Source organism: Lytechinus pictus, chromosome 1 (genome assembly GCF_037042905.1).
Source record: "Lytechinus pictus isolate F3 Inbred chromosome 1, Lp3.0, whole genome shotgun sequence".
Taxonomy (NCBI): domain Eukaryota; kingdom Metazoa; phylum Echinodermata; class Echinoidea; order Temnopleuroida; family Toxopneustidae; genus Lytechinus; species Lytechinus pictus.
In genome coordinates, this window is record NC_087245.1 from 42,150,195 (window position 1) to 42,173,840 (window position 23,646).

The window sequence follows — 23,646 nt, forward strand, 5'->3', positions numbered from 1 at the left end:
CGCGCCCTGGCGCTGACCCTAGAGCCGGTGCGGAGACGCTGGATGCAGATACCCCAACCCCCCCCCCCCCCCCCCCAAGAAAAGACAGAAAGAAAGAAATAAACAGTCAAACAAAGAGGCAGAAAATAAGAAGGGAAAACTGACAAGGAAATAGTTGGTCGGTGATACAAACCTCTATATCTTGAACTACCAAAGAAAAAAAAATGCATTCATTATTTTTAAAACTCATTCGCTACACTGTAAAAACTACGGTGTTGATTCGATCACGTCCACACGATCGAGTCACAAAACATGCAAGGGACGTATCCCTGCCCCCCCCCCCCCCCTGACGAGTCAAAACTGATCCCTGACGAGCCACAAGTGGCCCCCTCTTTAGAACTTTTTTTTTTTTGGGGGGGGCTTGTCAATTTTTTTTCTGATGGTACGAAATCCTTTATTTGTCGTTGAAGACCTTTTTTTTTGTTGAACATTTAGATATTTACTATACTTGAAAGTTGGAATATTACAAATAGGACAAACAAGGAAAAGTATAGGAACATCCTTCTTTCTAGAATAGTCACTTTATGAACAGGCGTTGCCTATCTATCACCTAACTTATATACATTTTCCCCGAATTGTTTATTATCATTTTGTTCTGTAATTGTTTTCCAAAAACATCCTTCATCTCATTAGGCCTACGATTGAACTCAGCGGGTGAGGAAAAAAATATGAAATAATATAAAGCGTTATATTTAGAGGTGCTTTGGCTCAGTGGATATCCAGAAGGAAAAACCAGTTCCACTGGACCAGTTAGACCAGTATAATTTTAACTGGTAATTCTGGAAATTGGAACATCGGTTTACTGGTCTAACTGGTCTTGAATTACGGGAATTTTATACTGGTCTTGTTTCTGGTGGTTGTTACTGGTCTCACTTGTCTTCATACTGGTATCCAATTTAAGCTGGTCTTTACTGGTACTGGTATGACTGGTCCTCGAACTGGTCGAACTGGTCCTCGTACTGGTCTTACTGGATCAATTTAATACTTGCATTTGGTTTGTTATATACCATGGTCAGTGAAATGTGATGGAAAAGATGGTTAGTAAATTAATCTTTCTGCTGTTATTTTAAATGTGATATATGAAATTACATATTTTCATTGTGAATTAGTTCACACACTTATTTAGAAAGTTTTTAAACAACAATGAGTGCCATTGCAAGGATAAGGATATTCCATTCTAAATCCTGATTTTTCTTTTAAAAACAGGAAATATGCAAATGAGGTAAACCACGTGATCAGCATCATCAGAATTACTGGTATTAGTTACTGGTCTTGACCAGTTCAATTTCAAACAATTATACTTTAGACCAGTTGACTATATCAGAGGAATATATCTTGCTCTTAATCATAATTAAAGGAAATAATTATATTTCAATGATAATGTTGATACTTGATAATTATGATAATATCAATAATAATAATTACAATATCAATAACAATGATAACAGTAATAAGAATGATAACAACAATGATCATAATAATAATCATAAAAATAATAATTATGATAATTATAAGAAGAATGATGATAACAATCGATAACGATAATAACTTTCTCTGAATTGCAAGATTTATTTTCCATAATTCGTCAAATGATCTGACTTGAAATAAAGTAATTTTTTATTGGACCAGTAACACCAGTTTGATGAAAAACAATTTAACTGATATTACTACTCCATGCTTCAATGGAATGTAATCGTTTGAACTGGTCTCCAGTTGATTTTTACTGGTCCAGTTAAAAATCAACTGGTCCAGTAAACATATACTGGAAACCAGTAAAAATCTACTGGAAACCATTAATTGGACCAGTAACACCAGTTTGATGAAAAACAATTTAACTGGTATTACTAATTGCTTCAACTGGAATGCAATTGTTTGAACTGGTCTCCAGTTGATTTTTACTGCTCCAGTTAAAAATCAACTGGCCCAGTAAAAATATACAGGAAACCAGTAAAAATTCTTACTGGTCTTACTGGTTTTTCCTTCTGGGTAAGTCTAGACTTTAAACCACAAGTTCAAGGGTTGAATCCCACCACACTACTCGAGTCGTTTGGTAAAGCGTTAATCTACATTTGCCACTCTCCACCCAGGTGTAGTAAATGGGTACACGGTAGGAAGGAATTCCTTGAATGCTCAAGCGTTCGATCAGGGTGTGCTAAAGCCGGGGTAATGGCACTTAGAGACATTATATTACGCGCTATGAAAAAAATAATGTTATTATTATTATTATTATTATTATCATTATTATGTAGCAAAAAAATACATATGCGAGATCAGGCGTAAAGTATCTGAAACTTGAGGATGTTTCGATCGCTATTTTCTATTTGGCGATTCCAAGAAACCTGGACCCCCTCCTCTTGAATGTCTCAAATCCAAGATTCATTGAAGTTTTTATTGCAGGTTGGTCTAGTATAGGAGGGAAAGATGAAGGAATACTATAGAGATGTGTAAATATAGGCTAATCTGTTGTTTGAGGGGGGCATTTCCATTGTCCCTTTAACACAGGCGGATAAAAAAAAACCGAGGGGGAAAGAAAGAAAAAAAGAGGAGGAAAAAAAAGAAGAGGAGGAAGACGAGTGAACAAAATAAGATGAGGGGAAGACTTTAGAAAATTAAAAAAATTTATTTCATATCACTATGCAAAATTTTCGCTCGCGCTTCGCATATTGCCTGTTAGGTGATTTACATATCTTGCTCAATATGGAGCTGAAATATCAAGTTTGGAAGTCAATATACAAAACATATTTCACCTCGGAAATCGAATTTTCATTATTTTGTTTGATTTACAAATTTATTTTTAAAAAGTGTTCTGCAAAAATGTCAGTTTTATGGTCTGAATATGAACATTTTCTGCTCGCGCTGCGCACTCACAAAATTTGATTTGTCAGGTATCTATTATTTTCGTGTACTGATTCCATAAAGTTCTCAAAATATACCTATTCAGGCCTGATTGTCAAAACGTATCAGCTAGCGCTGCACGCTCGCATTATGTATATCTCAAAATAATAACAAACCAGTTAAAATCCTATTTCGGCTCGCATTAATTGTTAAAAATACAACAATTCATGCATCCTATCTATAATTAAAAAAGTGCTTGAAATGTCCAGTTTTCAGGTCATAATATTAACAAATGGGCAAATTTCGCGCTCTTAATAGGATATAGCTTTAATAATTAAATTGTCCCTTTTCAGAATGGAATATCGACAAGTTTCATCTCGCGCTTAGAAATAGAAATATGAAGATAGATCATCAGTTTCATGTGATCACAAAATGTCCTTAGGATTTCCCAGTCCTATATATGTCAAAATTGAAAGTAATATTCATGAAAAATATCAGCTCTTTATTGAGTGCGATCCAAATCCACCTCACAATTTCCCTACAAAGTGCTTGAAATATAGAGCTTAAATTATCCAGTTTCAGATCGGAATATCAAATAATTTAAGCACGCGCTTCGCGCTCGCTTTATTGATTTTCATAATGCAAAATATCATTTAGAATGCCCATATATAGTAGGCCTAAATCTGAAACACGCGCGCGCATGATTATTCAGATTCTCAGCTTGTTCTATAAGTTTCAGGTATTTATTGTAAAATTTGTAAAAAATTGACATTTTGTATAATTCAAACAATAAAATACAAAATAAATAATGAGTGAGGGACATCATCAACTCTCTCATTCGTATGTCACTAAGATAAGATAAGACAAGATTGATTTTATTTATACACGGTTAAAAAGCCCAAACAGTTCACAGACTGATTTCCATTGGGGCCGTGTGGAACATAATATACAATTGACATAGTAAACATTTTAAAACCAGTGTTTAACGAACAATATATATGAAAAGAATATGTTAACCTAAACAGAAGCATCAATGAAATATTACAAAGGAATCATTGAAAGGTGAAGAGGAGGAGAGGAGAAGAAAAAAGGAAGACGAAGAAGGGAAAAGTGAGAAGGAGAAGAAGAGGACAACGGAGAAGATAACAGAAGAAGAAAAGAAGAAAAAAGAATAAAATGATAAGAAGGCGAAGAAATTATATACCGTTCTCAAAAACATACAACATGAAATGTCTATCGGTAATTCGAACAAAGCGGTGCATACATGGTAATAGTAAATGTGAACATTAAAAAGTAAAATGTCAAATAATGGACAATCGAGCACATGAAAATGAATACATGATTTATCAATGTTAAAAGCTATACATATAATAATGACTGCAAAATTTATGATAACTAAACATACACTGAACATAATTATAAAGTATTAAAAACTTGGTTAATACTGAAGCTTGCCATATATAAAGCAAAACATATGAAATGATTGGAAAATATTACATGTACTTGGAACAGTAAATATAAATCGTCTGCTGATGTTTGATAAAAACAATTAATCAATTAAACTGAGTTCTGCATATAACTATTTTGTGAATTAAATAAGCGAAACTTTAAGGTGTCACAACTTTCTTATTTTACATCCGATTTTGTTGAAATTTCCAACATCATGCTTACTCTATTGATTCAAATCAACCATTTTCTGGGGTGGACTTGACCTTTAACTCGCATTGATAGTATGTTTTATTTTGACTGGTGTTATGTTTACTAAGTGTGGTATATATTTTAGCACTTGCCCCAAGCGCCGTTTGTCCTAGATACACTACGGGGGGGGGGGGGAGGGGCACATGATTTGTTTACGCCCCCCCCCCCAAGGTTATCACCACTTATCGGGACCTTTTTCCGAACAAAAAAAAATGTCGAACAAGCACACACACATGCATACACCATCACATAGGTCAACTCACAAAAGGCTATATGTTCCAGTGACAATTCCCGTGACAATGACTATGCTGTAAATTGGTGTAAATTGCTTTGATACCTGGGTCTGAATTAACAAACTAACAGTCCAGCGAGATCGAAAAGCTTCTTTACCAAGAAAAAAGTTAATTTTCAGTAAGCTAGGTAGTTCCCTGCATAGATAAAGTGTTGAGGAGGCATACCCAGCAAGTGACGTCATGGCCGTTAATCATATGCCTACGTCACCCCATCGTACAACTAGCGTGTAAACATCGAAGCCATGCAACACAAAATTTGTGGTTTCCACGCGGAATTTCCCAGGAATTTTGACCGTTAGCTTTCGTGAATAAAGATTACTTTATTATGAAGCCCCTGACCATGGTCATGCCACATAAGGGAAGGGGCTTTTAGAACATTTCTTTGTTTATTTTCTGCAAAATTTGTGGGATTTCCCAGCCAGACGGAGTCCGTTTTTTTCAACTCGTTCAAAAAAGAGGCATCAACGAGCTTCTACCAAAGCCGTCGCTGCTCCGAGCTTCCTCCATCTCGTTTGTGTGTAATGTGATGGGCGCTGGGTTGTGGAAGCCAGAATCAGAGAAGACTCGAGAATGCCACGTCAAAAACAATCTAATCCAAGGGGGCTAAAACGTGAGTTTTTCTGAGTTGTCATAATTCAATTTTCTAGTGTTTTCTGTTACCGTTGCTGATAATTACGAGGCTTATGATTTTATGAATATTTGATTTCAATGCTAAACAATTTACAGGGTATTATTATTAAACGAACGACACTCAACAGTAACGTTCGGCCGAGAAAAGTTCTTTCAAAAATTTAGATAGCTTGGCCTTGGCCCTTGTTTTGGGACATGTGGGATTTATGATGGGGAATTGGGGATCATGCATGTTTTTTCAAATAATAAAAACCTGGTGGGTGTTTCATAAAGCTGTTCGTAAGTTAAGAACGACTTTAAGAACAACTGGTAATCCTTTCTTGTGGTAAATGGTATTTTTATTGGCAATGCTTTAGCACGTAAGAAAGGATCACCAGTCGTTCTTAAAGTCGCTCTTAACTTACGAACAGCTTTATGAAACACCCACCAGGCCTTTGACAATTTTGATAATTGAACAGGTTGTCTTGCTCTTTAGACTCTTAGTCTTAATTTGTTAAAAATATTCTAGAGATCATTTAACCAAGAAAAAATATCACTAAACGAAAATCCTGCTGTGTTTTCTGAACTCCTCTTGATTTTATCACCCAATGTGGAAGTCTTCCTAAAGCTACATACATGTAGGCATGCACTTGATTTATCATGTTAATCATGCAAAGCGAATTTGTATTTTCTGTAGACCTACCTAGGTTTAAAAAATATGTTCATGTTATTCAATAGTCAATACAAGATAATGTTGCAGAGAATGAAACTTTTGCAAACGTGACTGAATTTATTTAAAAGCAAATTTGGCTGGATCCAGGTCACTTTTGACAACTTGTTCCGGCCGCCCCACCAGAAAAATTAGGTGCCTGGTTGTCCAATGTATTATGAATCGATCGTACAACAATCAAGGCTCGGATCACAATTTTTTTGGACAAATTATCATTTTTTATTATTATTTTATTTGGCAGAATATCAAACAAGTCAAATACAATGATAAAAAATAATTGTTACAATAATACAGTAACACAAAAATAATTAAACACTGGATTCACCTGGATGAGCTGCTCGGCATTGGGCAAAGTTAACCAAATAACTATAGTCCGCGGACCGCCCTAACCCATAAATGTTTGTATTGTATTGCGCTAATTGATTCCTAGTACTAATATTATTACATTGTTCAAGTAATAACCAAAGTTTTAGCAGTGCATAAATGTTGCTATCAATTTCCTTGCCAAATTCCATCATAATAAAATATAAACCCCAACCCTATAGTAAGATTAATATTAAAATACAACAAATCCATTGAAAATTTGAAATCATAGTTAAGAAAAACATTGCCATTGATATCGGGCCTATCCATTCACTTACAAACCTTTGTCACCAAAATAATGATCCACGTGCGATTCATACCCCATTGGACTACTTGGCATTTTGCGGCGGGGTTTGATTTGTCCAAAGCGCCAAGTTAGCTGGCACCCTTTTGGCTTTACCTGTAGCATACAATCGCCTGATCGCCTGTATAAAGCTTCAAGTATGAAGGACACGGGTCTACGCCGAAGAAAACTCATATTTTAATCTGATTTATAGAATGAAACCCAGAAAATCAAAAGCAGACTCTGAAAATATATATTTTCAATTGTTACAAGGTCTGCCAAATGGAATGAAGGAATTTTGAAAGGAAGTGTTAACTTAATAGCATACAGTATTATTGATCTATTCTGTACTATTAAAGAAACAATAAATGATGAATCTTTGACACCGTTCTCATTATGCTTTCTAAAATTAGTTTACTGGAAACCGGTTCAGGAAACCAGTTTGGAAGATTGCTTTGCTAGCGTTCCCATTTGATCACACGAAAGTGGTTTTCAAAATCACTTCACATAAAGCGATCTTGTTGCTATGGAAATGCTCTCAGTGGGGTAACACGTTTCGCGCAAAATTCGAAACTGCAGCATAGGCATTCTACACCTGTCATGTGGAGTAGCGCACTCAAAATGTGCGAAGATTGCTTCCCGAAGAATGGTTGTGTCCTCACGTTAAAACCAGTTTAACGAGGCAAAGCGATCTTGAAAACTAAATTGTGAGGTGGTTTTCTGAACCAGTTTGGAAGATTACTTCCAAGATCACTTCGACCGTTCTTGTTACACGTTAAACAAGTTTCCACTTAACTAGTTTTAGGAAGGTAGTGAGAACAGTGTCTTTGATTCATGGTTTCTTACTTAAAAACTTTATGCCATGTAGTGGAATTCCATCACTATGATAACAGGGATGTTTCCCTTATTTCCTTGATGCTAATGTTGGATGGACCCGTATTTAGGAAGTATTTTATTTTAAGCATTTATGAATTTGTGAATTAAAATATGTTAGCATCTTACCTGGTAATTAGTTAAAAGAGAAGAGCTTTTTTCAAGCAGACAACATACCTGTTGTGTTTTAAAAATAAAGAATGTTTACATTTTATTCTAGTATGTTGTATTTAGCAAACATTACAGCATCTGCATTCAGATCTTCAGCTTGTGACAGACCAATCTTGAGGGTTGAGACTTGAGGTACTGTGTATGCAGATGTTCATCAACATTTATTGTCTGAATACTTTCCTCAATCTTTATTGGCTTTAAAGGACAAGTCCACCCCAACAAAAAGTTGATTTGAAAATTTTGAATAATTTAAGGAGAAGATTTCTTCAAAATTTGATGTGAAATAAGAAAGTTGTGATATTTTAAAGTTTTGCTCAATTTCATAAATCAGTTATACAATGTATACCGCACACATCCTGGATGATGATGTCATCCACTCACTATTTCTTTTGTATTTTATTATGAAATGTGAAATATTTTAATTTTTCCTCATAGTCATGTGAATTTGTGAAACAAGTTTTGTTCCTCCCTGAACATGTCATGTTAGTCCTTATTGTCACATTGGTAAAGATTGAAAAATGGAATAATTCAAACAATAAAAAACAAAAGAAATAGTGAGTGAGGGACATCATGGACTCTCTCATTTGCATATCACTGAGTTGTGCATACCGGTAACTGTTTTGTGAAAAATGAGCGAAGCTTTAAAATGTCATAACTTTCTTATTTTCTGATTTCTGTGGTGGACTTGAAGTGCCTGGGAGGTAAACTGGGACTTGACAGATAAAATGCCTAAGTCCTTTCATGACATAATCCCCACATAGCCTGTGATATAAGAAAGGAAAAGGTTGTTGGAGATGGAGAAAGATGAAAGAGGAAGAAGGGGGGGGGGGGGCTTGGAGATAAGAGTATTAAATAATGATCATCATAAAACATCAGGCGACATTCACTGGTTTTGCTCAGCTCTAAGACAATACTTGTCGTCGTCGCTGGAGAAGAGTGGAGACTGCAAAATCACCACCAACACCAGTCGGCAGTGCTCTTGTCGGCATGGCAACAACCATTATTGCTTGGAAATAGAGAGCACGGTCTGGTTTAATGCTGGTACACTTTACTTGCTGACTCCTGAGAATATCACAAATATGTGACCTAAGCAGAGTCTGTAAAGAGATGTTGGGATTTGTGGCTTGTGGTGTTGAGCATTGTGGGTAATATGAATTCATTTTATTCATTACTGCTGCCACCCATCCATGTCTAGCTTGATGTGAAAACTACATTGTAGTTTTGCAATTTATTTTAAAGGGGAAGTTCACCCTGAAGAATAGGTTGTTGTAAAAATAGCAGAAAAAATGTTTAAAACTATTGGTCACAGTTTGAGGAAAATCCGTTAAAGATTAAGAAAGTTATTAGAATTTTAAGTTTTGGATTTGTGACAACATAAACGAGCAGCTGCATGAATTTCATTTTTTTTTTCATCTTTTCAAATTTTCATGATCGAGTGAAAAATGATATGTCTATTGATATATAAAAGGTACAGTAAAACCCATTTTCAATTAACTGAGAAAATGACTATTCATTTATTTTTTTACCATTAGCTACATGTATTATGTAGAAATGTTGCTCGCATAATGATGTCATGAATCAAGTACTAGTAATTAAAATTCTAATAACTTTTTAATTCTTTGATGGATTTTTCTCAAACCTTCGGCAATATTTTTAATGATTTTTTCCTGCTATTTTTACAATAAACTTTTTGTCAGGGTGAATTTCCCCTTTAAAAAGTTGCCTCTTTCATTTCATGTACAAGTATTATAAGAGCTCTGGGTATCCTTCATGTACATGTATTAGTTATCAGTGAAATTTGGATGATTTACTTGCTTATAAATACTTGTTTTTAGAATAAGATTTTGGGACTTTCACGGATTTCACTTGAAAATAATCATACATGCAGCTGCATATCAAATTGTATGTGTTTTCAAAAATTACATTATTTCAATTTAATTGGTTCTAAACATCAAATAGGCCTACACATTTCCATGTGACTGTACTGTATGTGACTCGACATATACTTTCATTTTCTGAATGATTTCTACTTTCATTTTTTTTCTTTTACTATTCAGCCCATAGTGATAGGAAATTATTTTTGAAAATTCAGGTAGATACATGTATATGTTAATATGTACACTACTGAGTTTATATAAAATGTATAATTAAAGCAGCCTACACACTTTTATTCATAGAATACTTGAATTAAGAGAAAAAATAATTGCAAAATATTTGTACTTTTAGTCATTGAATTTATTAAAGGTGAAGTGAATTAATAGATGCTAAAATCTGTAGGAATGTTACTTCAAAATTTTCTTTACATAATGTTGGTTTTTAGTTTTACATCTATAGAAAGTACTTTGCATGTGAAACAAAATCAATAATACCTTGGTCACATTTGCTCTACGGCGGTCGTACGGCGAGTTGAAAACAGCCGTTTTAACATTTTTTGTACGAACTACATATAGTTCGTTTGAATTAAAATTAATAAAAAATAAAACGGCTGTTTTTTACTCGCCGTACGGCCGCCATAGAGCAAATGTGACGAAGGTATAAAGGTGATTATTTTTAACCAAAAATTTAAGGTGCAAGAATAGGAAGTGTTATAACCTGTGACATGGCATGAAAGGCTTAGACCAGCACAGTTGAGTTAACATGTACTCCATTACGTTTGTGTAATTTGCAGTGGGATGAAATTGAACTATGGACTTTGCTTTTATATAATCAGAACAAATATGTAAGTGAACAGGTGATATTTACTTTTCCAATATGGAGTTCCAATGTAATCTGTTGGTGATATCCTTCTGAGTGTGTTACAGATAATGGGGGATGGGGAGTGGGGTGGTAAGAGGCCCCTGCCGAATAGAGCTCTATTATATGTAGGCCTAAAAGTATACTCCACCCGACTTTGTTTGCTTTCTCGCTTTTGATTAACTTACTTTGTGTCATAAAATTGACAAAGTACGTCAGTGGTATTTCTCCTCGATGTCTAATTTACCTGCAGTGTAATATGCACAACCATGAAAATGAAAACTAATTCATAAAAAAGATGGAAATATTATACAAATAATGAATGTTTATGAGTGCAATGGACAGAATACTTCATGAGGTGAAAGATGAAATGATCCATTCAACGAGGCGTAGCCGAGTTGAATGGATCATTATTTCATCTTTCGCCGAATGAAGTATTCTGTCCATTGCACGAATGAAAAAACATTCATTATTTGGTTTATATGACACATAAAAATTGTTTTTTTTTTTCATGAGAGATTTATGAATTTCGATGCAAGACATGCTCAAGCAGTGCGAGTTCGGTCTGTTGATTGTTACGTCATTACAACGTGCGTATTTATTTGTCTATGAGCTGTTTCGGTGCGCGCGTGCAATGGACAAAATTGTCCGATGAATGGATACAAAATTGCACGATTGATGACGTCATTGCAAAATGGGCTGAATTAACGATATCAAACAACCAATCAAATCGCAAGGATCTATCTAGGTGTCATATAAAGGCCTATTTATCAAATTTATGAATTTGATTTGCTTATATTTGACTTGATTATGGTCACAAGTACAGGGGGGGGGGGTCACCTTTATTATTACTCTGAGGAAAGCATATGGGTGGGGGTGGTTCTAAGTTCTATTTAACTTTTGTGTCAACTTTACTCCAAAATGGAACCCAGAATATTCACTGAAAAGAAGAAAAAAAAGGCAGATATTAAATTTTATGACTTTGAATCGCTTATTTGACTTGATTATGAACACAAGCATGATGGGGGGGGGGGTGTAGTCACCTTTCAGTTTTGAGGGTGGGATAGGGGGTGGGTGTTTATCAAAATTCTGTTTAACTTTTGTGTCTACTTTACTCCGAAAATGAATTGGCTTCCTATTGAACAACATACTCTTGTTCCAGTGACTCACTGTTGCCATACACTTTTCAGACCTTTAGAAAAAGATTCTATGCAAAAGATCCTCCCATTGGCTTTCTCCCCACTCTTTCTCTTTTTCTATTGTGATTTTGAAAAGAGAGGAATTCTCAACGTTTTAGTTGAGTGCAGGGAACGCTGAAAGGAAATGCTGGTGAATGAAACACAAATTTGGCTGCATCATCGTGCATGTCTGTGTTTCTGAAGCCATCCATGTCCGTAATATTCTTTTTTAATTCTAGCGCGCTACATTTTTATATCCGTTCCTATTGGGCTGATAATACTTGTATAGGTCATTATAAATCGGTCAAAATAATGAATTTAAATATGCAGTATTATGGTGATATTGTTTTTGCTTTGTTTGATTTTTTAAAATTGAATTGTTAAACTTAAAAATCTTTCCCAAATTTCCTTCAAGTCCTCCCCCCTTCATATCAAATGTTTTTTTATTTCCACTTTGAGAATTACCAATGTATGAAATGAAACAAAGCACTGGTGCTTTTCTTCAAATATTCATTTAAAATGAGAAGTTGCCCCAAGAATTTATGGGAGCTCCACCCATTTATGATCCACCCCTATTTTCAATAGATCTATGGTGCTTTGGGGAATTAGAGGGATGGTTTTCCCCTCTTTTTCCCCTGCATTTCATTGTTGAAATGGTTGTGGCAGTTTTTTCGACCCACCTGTGTACTGTATTTATATAAAGAGCGGCTTCGCTTGACTGAATTTAGAGTCTAGCGCACTCGTCATAATGTTTGCTGAACTGTTTGTAGATAAAATTTGTGAAAAGATTCACGCGTTTGGCTGCTGGTTTTTTTTAAAGATCAGAAAGACCCAGACCTAACCTAAAAGTGAAAATGACAAATCATTAATCGTATACCAATCAAAATCTCAAATTACCAAACAAATGCATTTTCACCACTTACCACCTGAGGAATTGGCTTAAAGGACATGTCCACCCCAACAACAAGTTGATTTGAATAAAAAGAGGAAAATCTAACAAGCATAACGCTGATGAATAAGAAAGTTATGCCATTTTTATGATTTGCTTGATTTCACCAAGCAGTTCTATGCACATCCTGGTTGGTATGCAAATGAGGGAACTATAACATCACTCTCTTAATACTATTTCATTTGTATTTTATTATAAGAAATATGAAATATTCTAATTTTCTCCCCATTATCCTGTAATTTAATGTTTCATTTCTCCCTGAACATGTAGAATTACCATTGTTTAACATTGTATGGGTAAGTCAAGTTTGTCCTTATTGTCACATTTGTAAGAATTGAAGTAGTGTAGGTAATTCAAACAATAAATAACAAAAGAAATAGTGAGTGAACAACATCGATTCTCTCATTTGCTTGAGACTAAATTGTGTATGTAACCATTTTGAGAAAAATATTATTAAGCGAAACTTAAAAATGTCATAACTTTCTTATTTTACATCCGACTTTGATGGTGGACTTGACCTTTCAGAATAGCTCCAATTATCGGGCTTTGAGTATAGGCTTTCATGCTTTTCACCGGCCTCAAGACCATGGCGTCGTGTTAAGCATTGTGGTTCTATACATGTACATGTAGGTTTGTACACAGAAAAACTGGATGATTTTTCTCACTTATTTCTGCTTTTGAGCGAACACATTTTGTTTTCTTCACTTCTATCACATGGAGATATCATAAATATCTTTTCCTGCAAGCCTGAATTCATGAAATCTACAGCTTTGGTCTACCGGTAGTTTTACTATTCCCTCATATTTGGCAAAGCTTTCAAATTCTATTTTTGTGAGAGGGGAGAATTAAAGGCATGCCATTTTAGTATACATGTAGCCTTATTTTATTGTAATTAAAACGTATGTATAATGTACAACTTGATGAAAGCTCAATTATAGTTTCACTAGTTTGTACCTAGATCATGTATGTATACATGGAGTAACAACAATGTAGGCCTATGTTTTTTTTTATTTCAATACATACAGTACATGTAACCGTACCCCAATTTAATATCATAATTAAGCGATGCCTGACGACCTGACTTTTATTTTGATGTGAATTTGTGGTTATATTTGGTATACGTACCTCTTCTGTCACTGTTTGCTGTATGTGTAACAGTTGGTGGTATTATAATATTTCCCACCCATCATATCTCTGGTATTACACACAAATATAATGAGTCAGAAACACACAGGCGTTGATATCAAAGCATTCAGTTCACACAGCCAACCAGCATACTATCAGCTGACTCATACCCGGTAGTCTAGTGCTATTTACTTCACTTGACTCGTGCAACTATTTGCAAAACATGAGTTTTTTTTCCTCAAATTATTGTAAAGTTAATTATTTAAATCAAGTTACATGTACATGTATATAAGATGTGTAAATTGCATGCATGTTATGGGATACATTATGCCAGACCTATCCATTTTTCAATAGGACAAACTCAAAGTAAATAACTGAAACTTTAATTGAGAATTTTTCATCTCCATGTCAAGTGGGCTGCGTTGCCAAGAGGCAAGACTATTAGTATACTTTGATCTTTCCCTGGACTGTTTCCAAATTTAGAATGTTGTAATCCACCTCACTTGCAATTCGCCATTGCTTCCTCATGTATAATCATGAGCGTGATTATATATGAATATTCATGAATGATGAATGCAACATGAATGTAGCAGCCAACGAGTGACAGCCTTGTAATATTCTTTGTTTCAGACCTGTTGAATATTTGCCACAGGCATCAACCAGGTTGTAATGTTATGCATTTTCCCATAATTAGTTTGTTACCATAAGTCTGCATTTTGCTGTCAGAAGGACCAAATCATTGTCCACTTTTGGATACGGTACTAAAAAGTAAAGATAAAAACAACTAAGCCTTGCTATATGCTTTTCACACTGCACTTTTTTTCCTTAACCTCGGGAAATTGATGGGGCTAAGGGGGGTTCTTAGCCCCACCAATTTCCTGGGGTTAAGCTTAGCCCACTTCGTTTTCACACTATACGTTTTAGCAAAGTGGGCTAGCACGGTAAATAGTACGGTAGGCCTACTATCTGGCCCTGCAAAAAAAGCAGGGTTACCAGCTCTGGCTTTTTGTGGTGCTATCACCACAATTGATAGTCCGGGGTTAAGGATAGTATGGGGTTAAGTAAATGCAGTGTGAAAAGCATATTAGTAGACTTGACACAGTGGCGGATCCAGGTGGGGCACATCAGGCCTGTGCCCCCCCCCTTTTTTGAGAGGCACAACAACAAAAAATAGGGGAATTGGTCGTGCATATATGCAAGTGAAGACCTTTTTTTTTTGCTTGTCAAATTTTTCCTAGAACTAAAATGCCCCCTTTTTAGAAATTCTGGATCCGTCCCTGCCTTGACAATATTAGTGTACATATTTAGACCCTATCATATGCAAGTACAAAGGTCATTTTTGTCTCACCTGCATAGCTGCAGAGTGAGACTATAGGCGCCGCTTTTCCGATGGCGGCGGCGTCAACACCAAATCTTTTAACTGTTCAAAGCGAAGGTTTTAGTTTTGAAATGACAGCATAACTTAGAAAGTATATGGACCTACATGTTGTTCATGAAACTTGGATATAAGGTTAATCAAGTATTACTGAACATCCTGCCTGAGTTTCAAGTCACATGACCAAGGTCAAAGGTCATTTAGGGTCAATGAACTTTGGCCAAATTGGAGGTATCTGTTGAATTACCATCATCACTTTGAAAGTTTATGGATCTGATTCAGGAAAATTGGAAATAAGAGTAATCAAGTATCACTGAACATCCTGTGTGAGTTTCACGTCACATGATCAAGGTCAAAGGTCATTTAAGGTCAATGAACTTTGGCCAAGTTGGGGGTATTTGTTTGTTGGTCTAGTTCAGGCGAGACTGCCAGAGGCGCTCCACTAGTTTTTTTTTATCTGCTTGCTGTCCAGGTTACTGGATCTGGGGCCCATTGCAGAAAGAGTAGCATTTAACTCAAGAAATCATGCGCAAGTCCAAAATTTGTGCATTTTATTGGTTGAAAGAGAAGTTGCGTTCATTTGTAATTCTTTCTGCAATGGGCCTGTGTACAAGTGCATTACAAATCTGAAGCTGGCTGACTAGAAATCGTATCGTTTTTTTCTTTAATTTACGCCAAAAACACATGTTTGGTGCATATGATTTGCTGATCTATTTTTGTTTTTAATATACAGTTTTAAACACAGTTACCAACTTTATCTTTCATGATTTGTAAGGCACAATAATTCTTGAGGACTTGTGGTTACCCAAAAAGTAAGCAACAAACAGCTCTGATATTGGCTATATCCATTTCCACCTGGGTGGAGAGTGGCAAATGTAGACGAAAGCCAACTGGTGTGATAGGATTTGAACAGCAAACCTCATGGTTCAAGGTTTTAAGGACTTATCCACTGATTCACAAGTTACACTTCTACATGTAGAACTCAGTCTTGGGACAGCATTGTTTCATTAGGAATTATCGGATCAAATGATGTTCTCTTTGCTGATGCAGGCAAATTGTACATTTTATCTGTTTTACAAGCAACCTATAATACATGTACAGTGTACACATCTCATGGTGTAGGCCTACTACATACCCTGTGGGGTCTAAATCCTTTCACCCATGTTTAAAAAAAATTCTTTTACAAGTTTGAGCGAAATAATAGAACAAAACCGCCCTGTACATACATGCCAAATATTTGGAACCTGTCCAATAATTTGGAGCGTTGAAATTGCATGGGCATCAGCCTACATGATGAGCCTTGAGGCATTTTCATTGAATTTCTTTCAATGCTAGGGATTTATGTTCATAGAGGTTGGCTACTTGCATGACCTGATGTTGGTGTTGCTTCTATTCTGTTTGTAATGCTGAAATTCATAAACATACAACATGTGCACATGATGAAAAGTATCAGTAATGTAAAAAAATATTCCATTTCCATGTAGGTGTATGGTATTCTTTTGAAAGTAAGTCCAACAAATTGAATTCTTTGAGGTATTCATTAATGTATGAATGTTTTTTTATTATAAAGTTGCTTTTTTATTGGATTTTGATGGAGTTTCGGCGTTGTACTTATTTTGATAATTTTACCCTATTCATTTGAGCATTTATCATTTTCAGCCATGAGTACCCCTTTGAAGTCTAAGTTGAAAGTAGCCTAGTTGAAAGTGGGTCACTTCTTACTTCTGGGGAGCATTTCATCCAACATTTTCGTCTGACACGTTGTGACAATTTTCCTTGAATTTGATAGGCTGAGATTCCTGAGAAGCACTGTTGCTATGGTAACTGTCAGATAAATACACATATACATGATGTATTGTATATATGTGTATGATATGATGTCTCCCTTGGAAATAAATAAGTTGTAAAACTAATTGATATCTTACATATTAATTATTTTTTCAGTAGTCAATCCATTTTTTTAAATTCTGGGATGACAAAAAAAGATATATAATAAAATGAAAAAAAAATAGGTGGGGATATTTTCCTCATTGCAGACATGTATACATGACATGTACAGTATTCTTGAAGACACGAATAGAACTGTTTTGCCCAAAGCAATGCGAAACTTTAGAATTTCATAACCCGGGGGGGGGGGGGGGGCACTCAGTATATAATGCGTGGTGGGTATGTGTGGCGGCATTGATCCGCTATAATGAGCTGCAATTTTGTTGAAAAGCGGCTACAGAGCGCTGTCTGACCATCGCCTCTGCGTGAGCGCACTCGGCACCCATGCTGCCAGGCAAGCTGTATGCCCGTTCCATAGGGATGCATACGCACTCACACACAGGCCACCCGTTCCAAGGACCCCTGTTTTCACAAACATTTGTAGTTCTGAAGCCCTCTTTTTTACAATAAGCCCGCTCCAAAGCCCCAATTTTTTGTCTCGCCTGCGGCACATACCCAATACTTTTATGGTCAAGTAACTGGACTTTCTTCATTTTCTTGTTATTATTATTATTTATTCGGCCATTAAAAACATACAAAAATTTTACAATGTAAAATTTACAAAAATACAATCTGAAATTGGATTATTGAATATGGGTAAAGTAGAAATGAAAGAAAAGAAGAAAAGAGTAAGAAAACGTTTTTTCCATGGGCCAGGGCTCGCAAAAGTAAAATTCAGTACTATTGCCCAGAGGCATGCGAGCCCTCATGGAAAAACCATTGAGAGAATATTGCACTTTCCAATAAATCAATTTACACATTATTAAAATTCAAATAAAATACATTCAACAAACATTATTTAATGAAGAGAATGAAGAGAAATTAAGAACTGCGTAGTAATAATAGTAAAGTTTTAGTGTATTTTTTTCTGATTTTACTTTCATTCATTTATTTATTTCCATTAAAAATACATTTGTACAAGTAAAAAATGGATATATCAAGTTTAATAAAATGATACAAATAGGAAACATAATATACATAGCATACAAATAATAAAGTACGAATGGAAAGGGTGCATCCGCAAAAGCCAGAAGGCTTGATGAATTGGATGCACCAAAACGCACAACAATCGTGATTACATGTTATTGTATACAGGCTTCGCAATGAAACAACGCCCGGACATAGTGTCTCCATCCACCATCCACCATCCATCCATCTGTTCAAATCGTATTATTTTCAGCCTGAAGTACTCCTGTAACTCCTTAGTCATAGTCGATCCTTGTTTTCTTTCTTGGAGCATAAAAACAGACTCACATATCTATTGATACAAACTACATCAATTTATGAGGAGGGTATGTTAGTGAGAAAGAGCTTCTAATACTGAAAACCAATCGAATGGGTGATTTCTAGTTCAGTGTTGACTTTTTGGTGTCAATTTTTCACAAGTATAACACCAAACATAAAATGAAGATGGCCCTGAAAAGTCACTTGCTAGTTGAGATGGATCAGTTTTACAAACTCAGAATATGTTTTGGAGCTACATGCAGGGGATGCAATCCAAATTGTGCTTCCAACACCAACACAGGACTTGAAATTATCCATTGAATGTAGACAGAGTAGACAGCTAATCATTCATGAATATTAATGAGACAGCAGTTGGCTTTTACCTTGGCTTAGATAAACAGTCATTGTGTCAGTGGGACCATCATGACAACATACACACTACTATGAGGTAATGAGTAATCTGAGCCTACAGTACCGCCTAGGAGATTAGACATTAGTAATTTTCTGGTGACCCAGCATGATCTATAAATAGTGGCTTGGGAATAGTCTTGTACATGCAGACACTTTGTGTAAAAGGTTCCTGTGTTTGTCAGTGTCACCATATTATGAAGCCTCATCCATATAGAGCATGTTTGTGATGAAAACGTCAACTCATATTTATTCTTTGCATGAAAATGGAATAAATATTCAAACACACTTGTAGCAAATGGCAATATAAACTGAAAAATATAGATATCCATGCTTTTAAAAGTTTTTTTCCCCATTTGTTGAGGGCAACTTTCACATTATCCAAAGACTAAATCTACCTCGATAAAGTAGATTCAAGTACTAGTAGTGGAAATAAGGAAAATGATACTGGTATTTCAAAAGTGGTTGGTTGTCGTTGTTTAGTTTGAGAGATGATGTCGCTATCCCATCGATATCTCTGATGATTAACACCAGGCTATGCAATAGGGATTCCACCCTCCCCTGTGTAACAGCTCTCATCATTTCGGTTCTGCTAATTAGTCGCACTGTGTGTGAGATAGATTCACCTAGGAAAGGCGTAGTGCAATATAAAAATGATGTAAAATTTTGTTTTGATAATCATTGGTTGTTAGATTTGACAGTTTTTTTTCCTGTGAAGAATTAAAAAAACATTGTAATTTCTTGTGCATTTGGTAGAGGAGGCCTAGTTCATTTTTCACATAAAAAAGGAACACTGAAAGTATAATAGCTTTCATATATATATTTTTAATCAGGAAAATTGAAATTATAAGCCCCCCCCCCCCAAATTTGTAAAATGACTGTAAAAAATGAGAAAAAAACTTGAGTTGGTATTTTTTTAGTAAACCCAAAATATAGGAATACAAATTTGTGTGAAATGTCAGACTTGGGTGAACAATTTGCTCAAATTTGTATTCAGTTGCATTAAAAAACACTTGAATGCGTATTGACTTAATCATCCCACGCACAATATTTTTTATACATGTAGGCCTACATAAATTTAAAAAGAATTAATTGACCGACCCAACTTTCCGATTTTGAGCTTTAGTATAGGGCCAACATGCCATTATTTATGCCTTATTAGGGAGATTATTAAGACTGAAATCTTGCAAAATAATAGATTTATGGTAAAGAATTGACTTAATTGTAAAAATACCCATGGTTGACTAATTTGAGATTTTCCTATGAAAATTGTGCATGTAAATGCGCGTAAATGTGCGATAATTGATTGTCAGTCATCTTATATCCTCTTCTATACTGGGTCTGCTTCTAAAAGACTAGGGAAATATGATGATAAGTCTTGGTGTGTGTAGTATTCCAGTATGAGTCAGTTGTGTATAGCTAGCTAGTATGCAAGCTTAAATAGGGAGTACTCCTAGTATGTGTGTGTGTGTATTGCTGTGCAATGAAAAATGGCAACCCCCATTGAGCATTATTGCAATGAGACTCACAGACATGGGAAGTCTACTACATTCATAACCCCATACACACAATCCTCACACACACACACACATTCAATGAGAGAGATAGAAAGAGGGTGGCCTGGATACAGGAATAGCATAGTGATTGCTAAGCTCTGAAAGAATGGAGAGCTAGGGAGAGAACTCCGTGGATTGTAATGCCCACTCTAATGTAATATTCCGCACCGTAGTACGTAGCAAAGACTGGCGGAAAATCCGGAGAGTGGAACTATTTATGGCCGATCGGATGATCTCAGAGTGAAAGGAATATAAGTTTTGATGCTTTTCCACAAGTTATGAGGTATGTTATGGGGATCAAGGATTATCAAATGGCTGGAAGTTATATACCGGTATTATAATATTTTTGATACTAAATTTCTAAAATCCCAATCTGAAAAGCTCTTTCTGTGGTGTTTGTTTCGATAATTATGTTTTGTTTCTAAAAATGTCTCTTTTTATGTCATGCAATGCATTTGCCATCTCATGTTTCACTAAGTAATGTGATATGAGAGTGCCCCCCTCTGACAATTAAGTGACAGTCTCTGTTAGTCTGTATTATTATGCTAATTGTCAATGTGTCTAATAATATTGCATTGTAAATCGGTCATGCGGATCAGCTGTTATTGATAATCACGTAAAGAATGTCATTTAGAGATTTAGGCGAGTCTGACACATCTAGCCAACCTGCTGCTGTAAACTTTTGAACTGAGTGGGTTTTATAGAATAGAAAGTGGGATATTTGTATGGTTTCAAACAGAAACATATTTTGCACCTGTATAAAGTATTCAAGTGGGTGGATGTGTTCACTGTTCAGGAGGCCTACCCTTCATGACAAGTATGTCAAGGGGTTATTGTGCATTTATCAATGGTAGGATGATCAAAGGGGGGGGGGTGGTAGGTTTAGGGGTGGGTAGGTACTAGGTAGGGGCAGGGGTGGTGGGTGATGAAAGATACATACAGCCAAGTTACAGGGAGAAGGAAAGGTTTTGATATTTCCAATTCGTTATTCGTCCAATTGCCAACTCGTCTACTATCATTTGTTCTACCATCAGTTCATCCACTCGCCACTTGGTCTACTTTCATTAAGTCTAGTGCCATTCCGTCTAATTACCAGTTGGTCCAATAGCCATACCATTTTGGTCTTATTGGACTAAGTGTTAAATTGTGCAAAATGAATGAAAATGAAAAGGATATTAGAACAACTCGTTATGACACGAAATGGTCATCGACGAAATGGTGATTTGATTGGACCAAATGGTTAATGGACCAAATGGTTAATGGACCAAATGGTTGTTAGATGAAATGTTGGTGGACAGAATGGCATATTGGCATTATACTACATGTAAATAAAAGTAGACCATGTGGTGAGTGGACGAGTTGGCAGTAGACAAATACGCAATTTACCGAAGGAAAAACAGTAATGAGGAAGAATGAGAGAGAAAATAAAATACTAGTAATCAAAAGCAGAAATGTTAGGATTAAGGCCTACTGTAAACAATATTTTACATCTATAGACCAAGGCCCTGTCTTATGAAGAGTTAGGATTGATCCAATCAATCTCAACTGTATGGAAATCCATCTATACCATATTTTTTTCTCTACAGGAAATTCGCACAATTTCCTTAGTTAAAAACAAAGAGAATCACACTGAATTTTCAAGAGAGCGATGAATGTATGAATAAATATCATATCTGGAAGATATTTTGAACAAATTTGCATTTTCGATGTTGACGTCACTGGCTGTCCATAGTAAGAAAATAACATGAAATTGTTGAATTAGAAAGGGTTTTTCATTATGGGGAAAGGTCCATTTTCTTGTTGTATGCTCATTATATCCATATTACAGTAGTAATGACCAATATCTAGGGTATTAAAGCTATTAAAAACCCAACAAAATATTGTTGATTTAGTGAACTCTGTTTCATTTTTATCTTACTGTCAGGCCTATATTTTTTTCTGTCAGGCCCATATTTTTTTCCTGTCAAAATGAGGTGTTTGTACATGTAAAATGCCTTGACTCACTTTGTGTGGTCAGTTTAATTGCCCTTTTTTGAAACCTAATGTTTATCTTTTTGAAACTATATTCTTCTTAATAGTGCTCAACTGCCTTTTTTGGGGTAGTCATTTCCTTTATAAACCCATTGTTTTCATGTGACTTTAGTCTTTCTCATGATGACCAGTTTTAAAGTCTTTACAAATATAAATTACAGTGTAGTGATTTATGTACATGGAATGAAGGCGCTCATTTATACTTTATTTTACATTTAACTTCAAAATTCAACAATTTTTTAAATCAGAGATTGATGAAGTTTCCAGTATTTTTTCTCATCAAATTTTACTTTATTTTTTGATATAAAGATAGTGTTTTTTCAGTCTGAAGTATCCCCTTAAGTATGAAAGTCTGCCCCCCCCCCCTAAGTAAAAAGGATGGAGAAAATGTACCCTCATGAAAGCGGTTTAAAATCATCACCTCCACCCTGTTAAAAAGCACATACCTGAAGATTACTTGCTGAATAAACCATTCAGAGATTCCATGGACAAGTTTGTTTTCCTTGTCTTTTGTTCATATTTTCTAAACCTTTGCTCATTGGATTTGAAGCAAGTGGGGTTTTTTTGGGTGGGGGGGGGGGTGGGGGTTGTCTAGATCAGAAAGATCAACATCACCCTGCTTCACACTGTCGTGTGTAGTTCTTACAATGTCTACAAAAATGCCAACTTTATCTTCTGTTGAATACTGAGGTCCTCCTATTATGTTCAACTTTTAGCATAGGGGAGGGGGGGGGGGTAGTAGAAGGGAAAAAATTTACATTGTAGGTCTAGGCCCAGAGATCTGGGAGGATGCTGAGAAAGGGCTTAAAGGTCAAGTCCACCCCAGAAAAATGTTAATTTGAATATATAGAGAAAAATCAAACTAGCACAACACTGAAAATTTCATCAAAATCGGATGTAAAATAAGAAAGTTATGACATTTTAAAGTTTCGATTATTTTTCACAAAACAGTGATATGCACAACTGAGTGACATGCAAATGAGATAGCCGATGATGTCCCTCACTCACTATTTCTTTTGTTTTTTATTGTTTGAATAATACAATATAATAATATTTCATTTTTTACAAATTTGACAATAAGGACCATATTGGTTGAACCATATATAGTATTAAACAATGCTAATTCCACATGTTCAGGGAGGAATTAATCGTTGTTTCACTTGGCAATGAGGAGAAAATTAGAATAT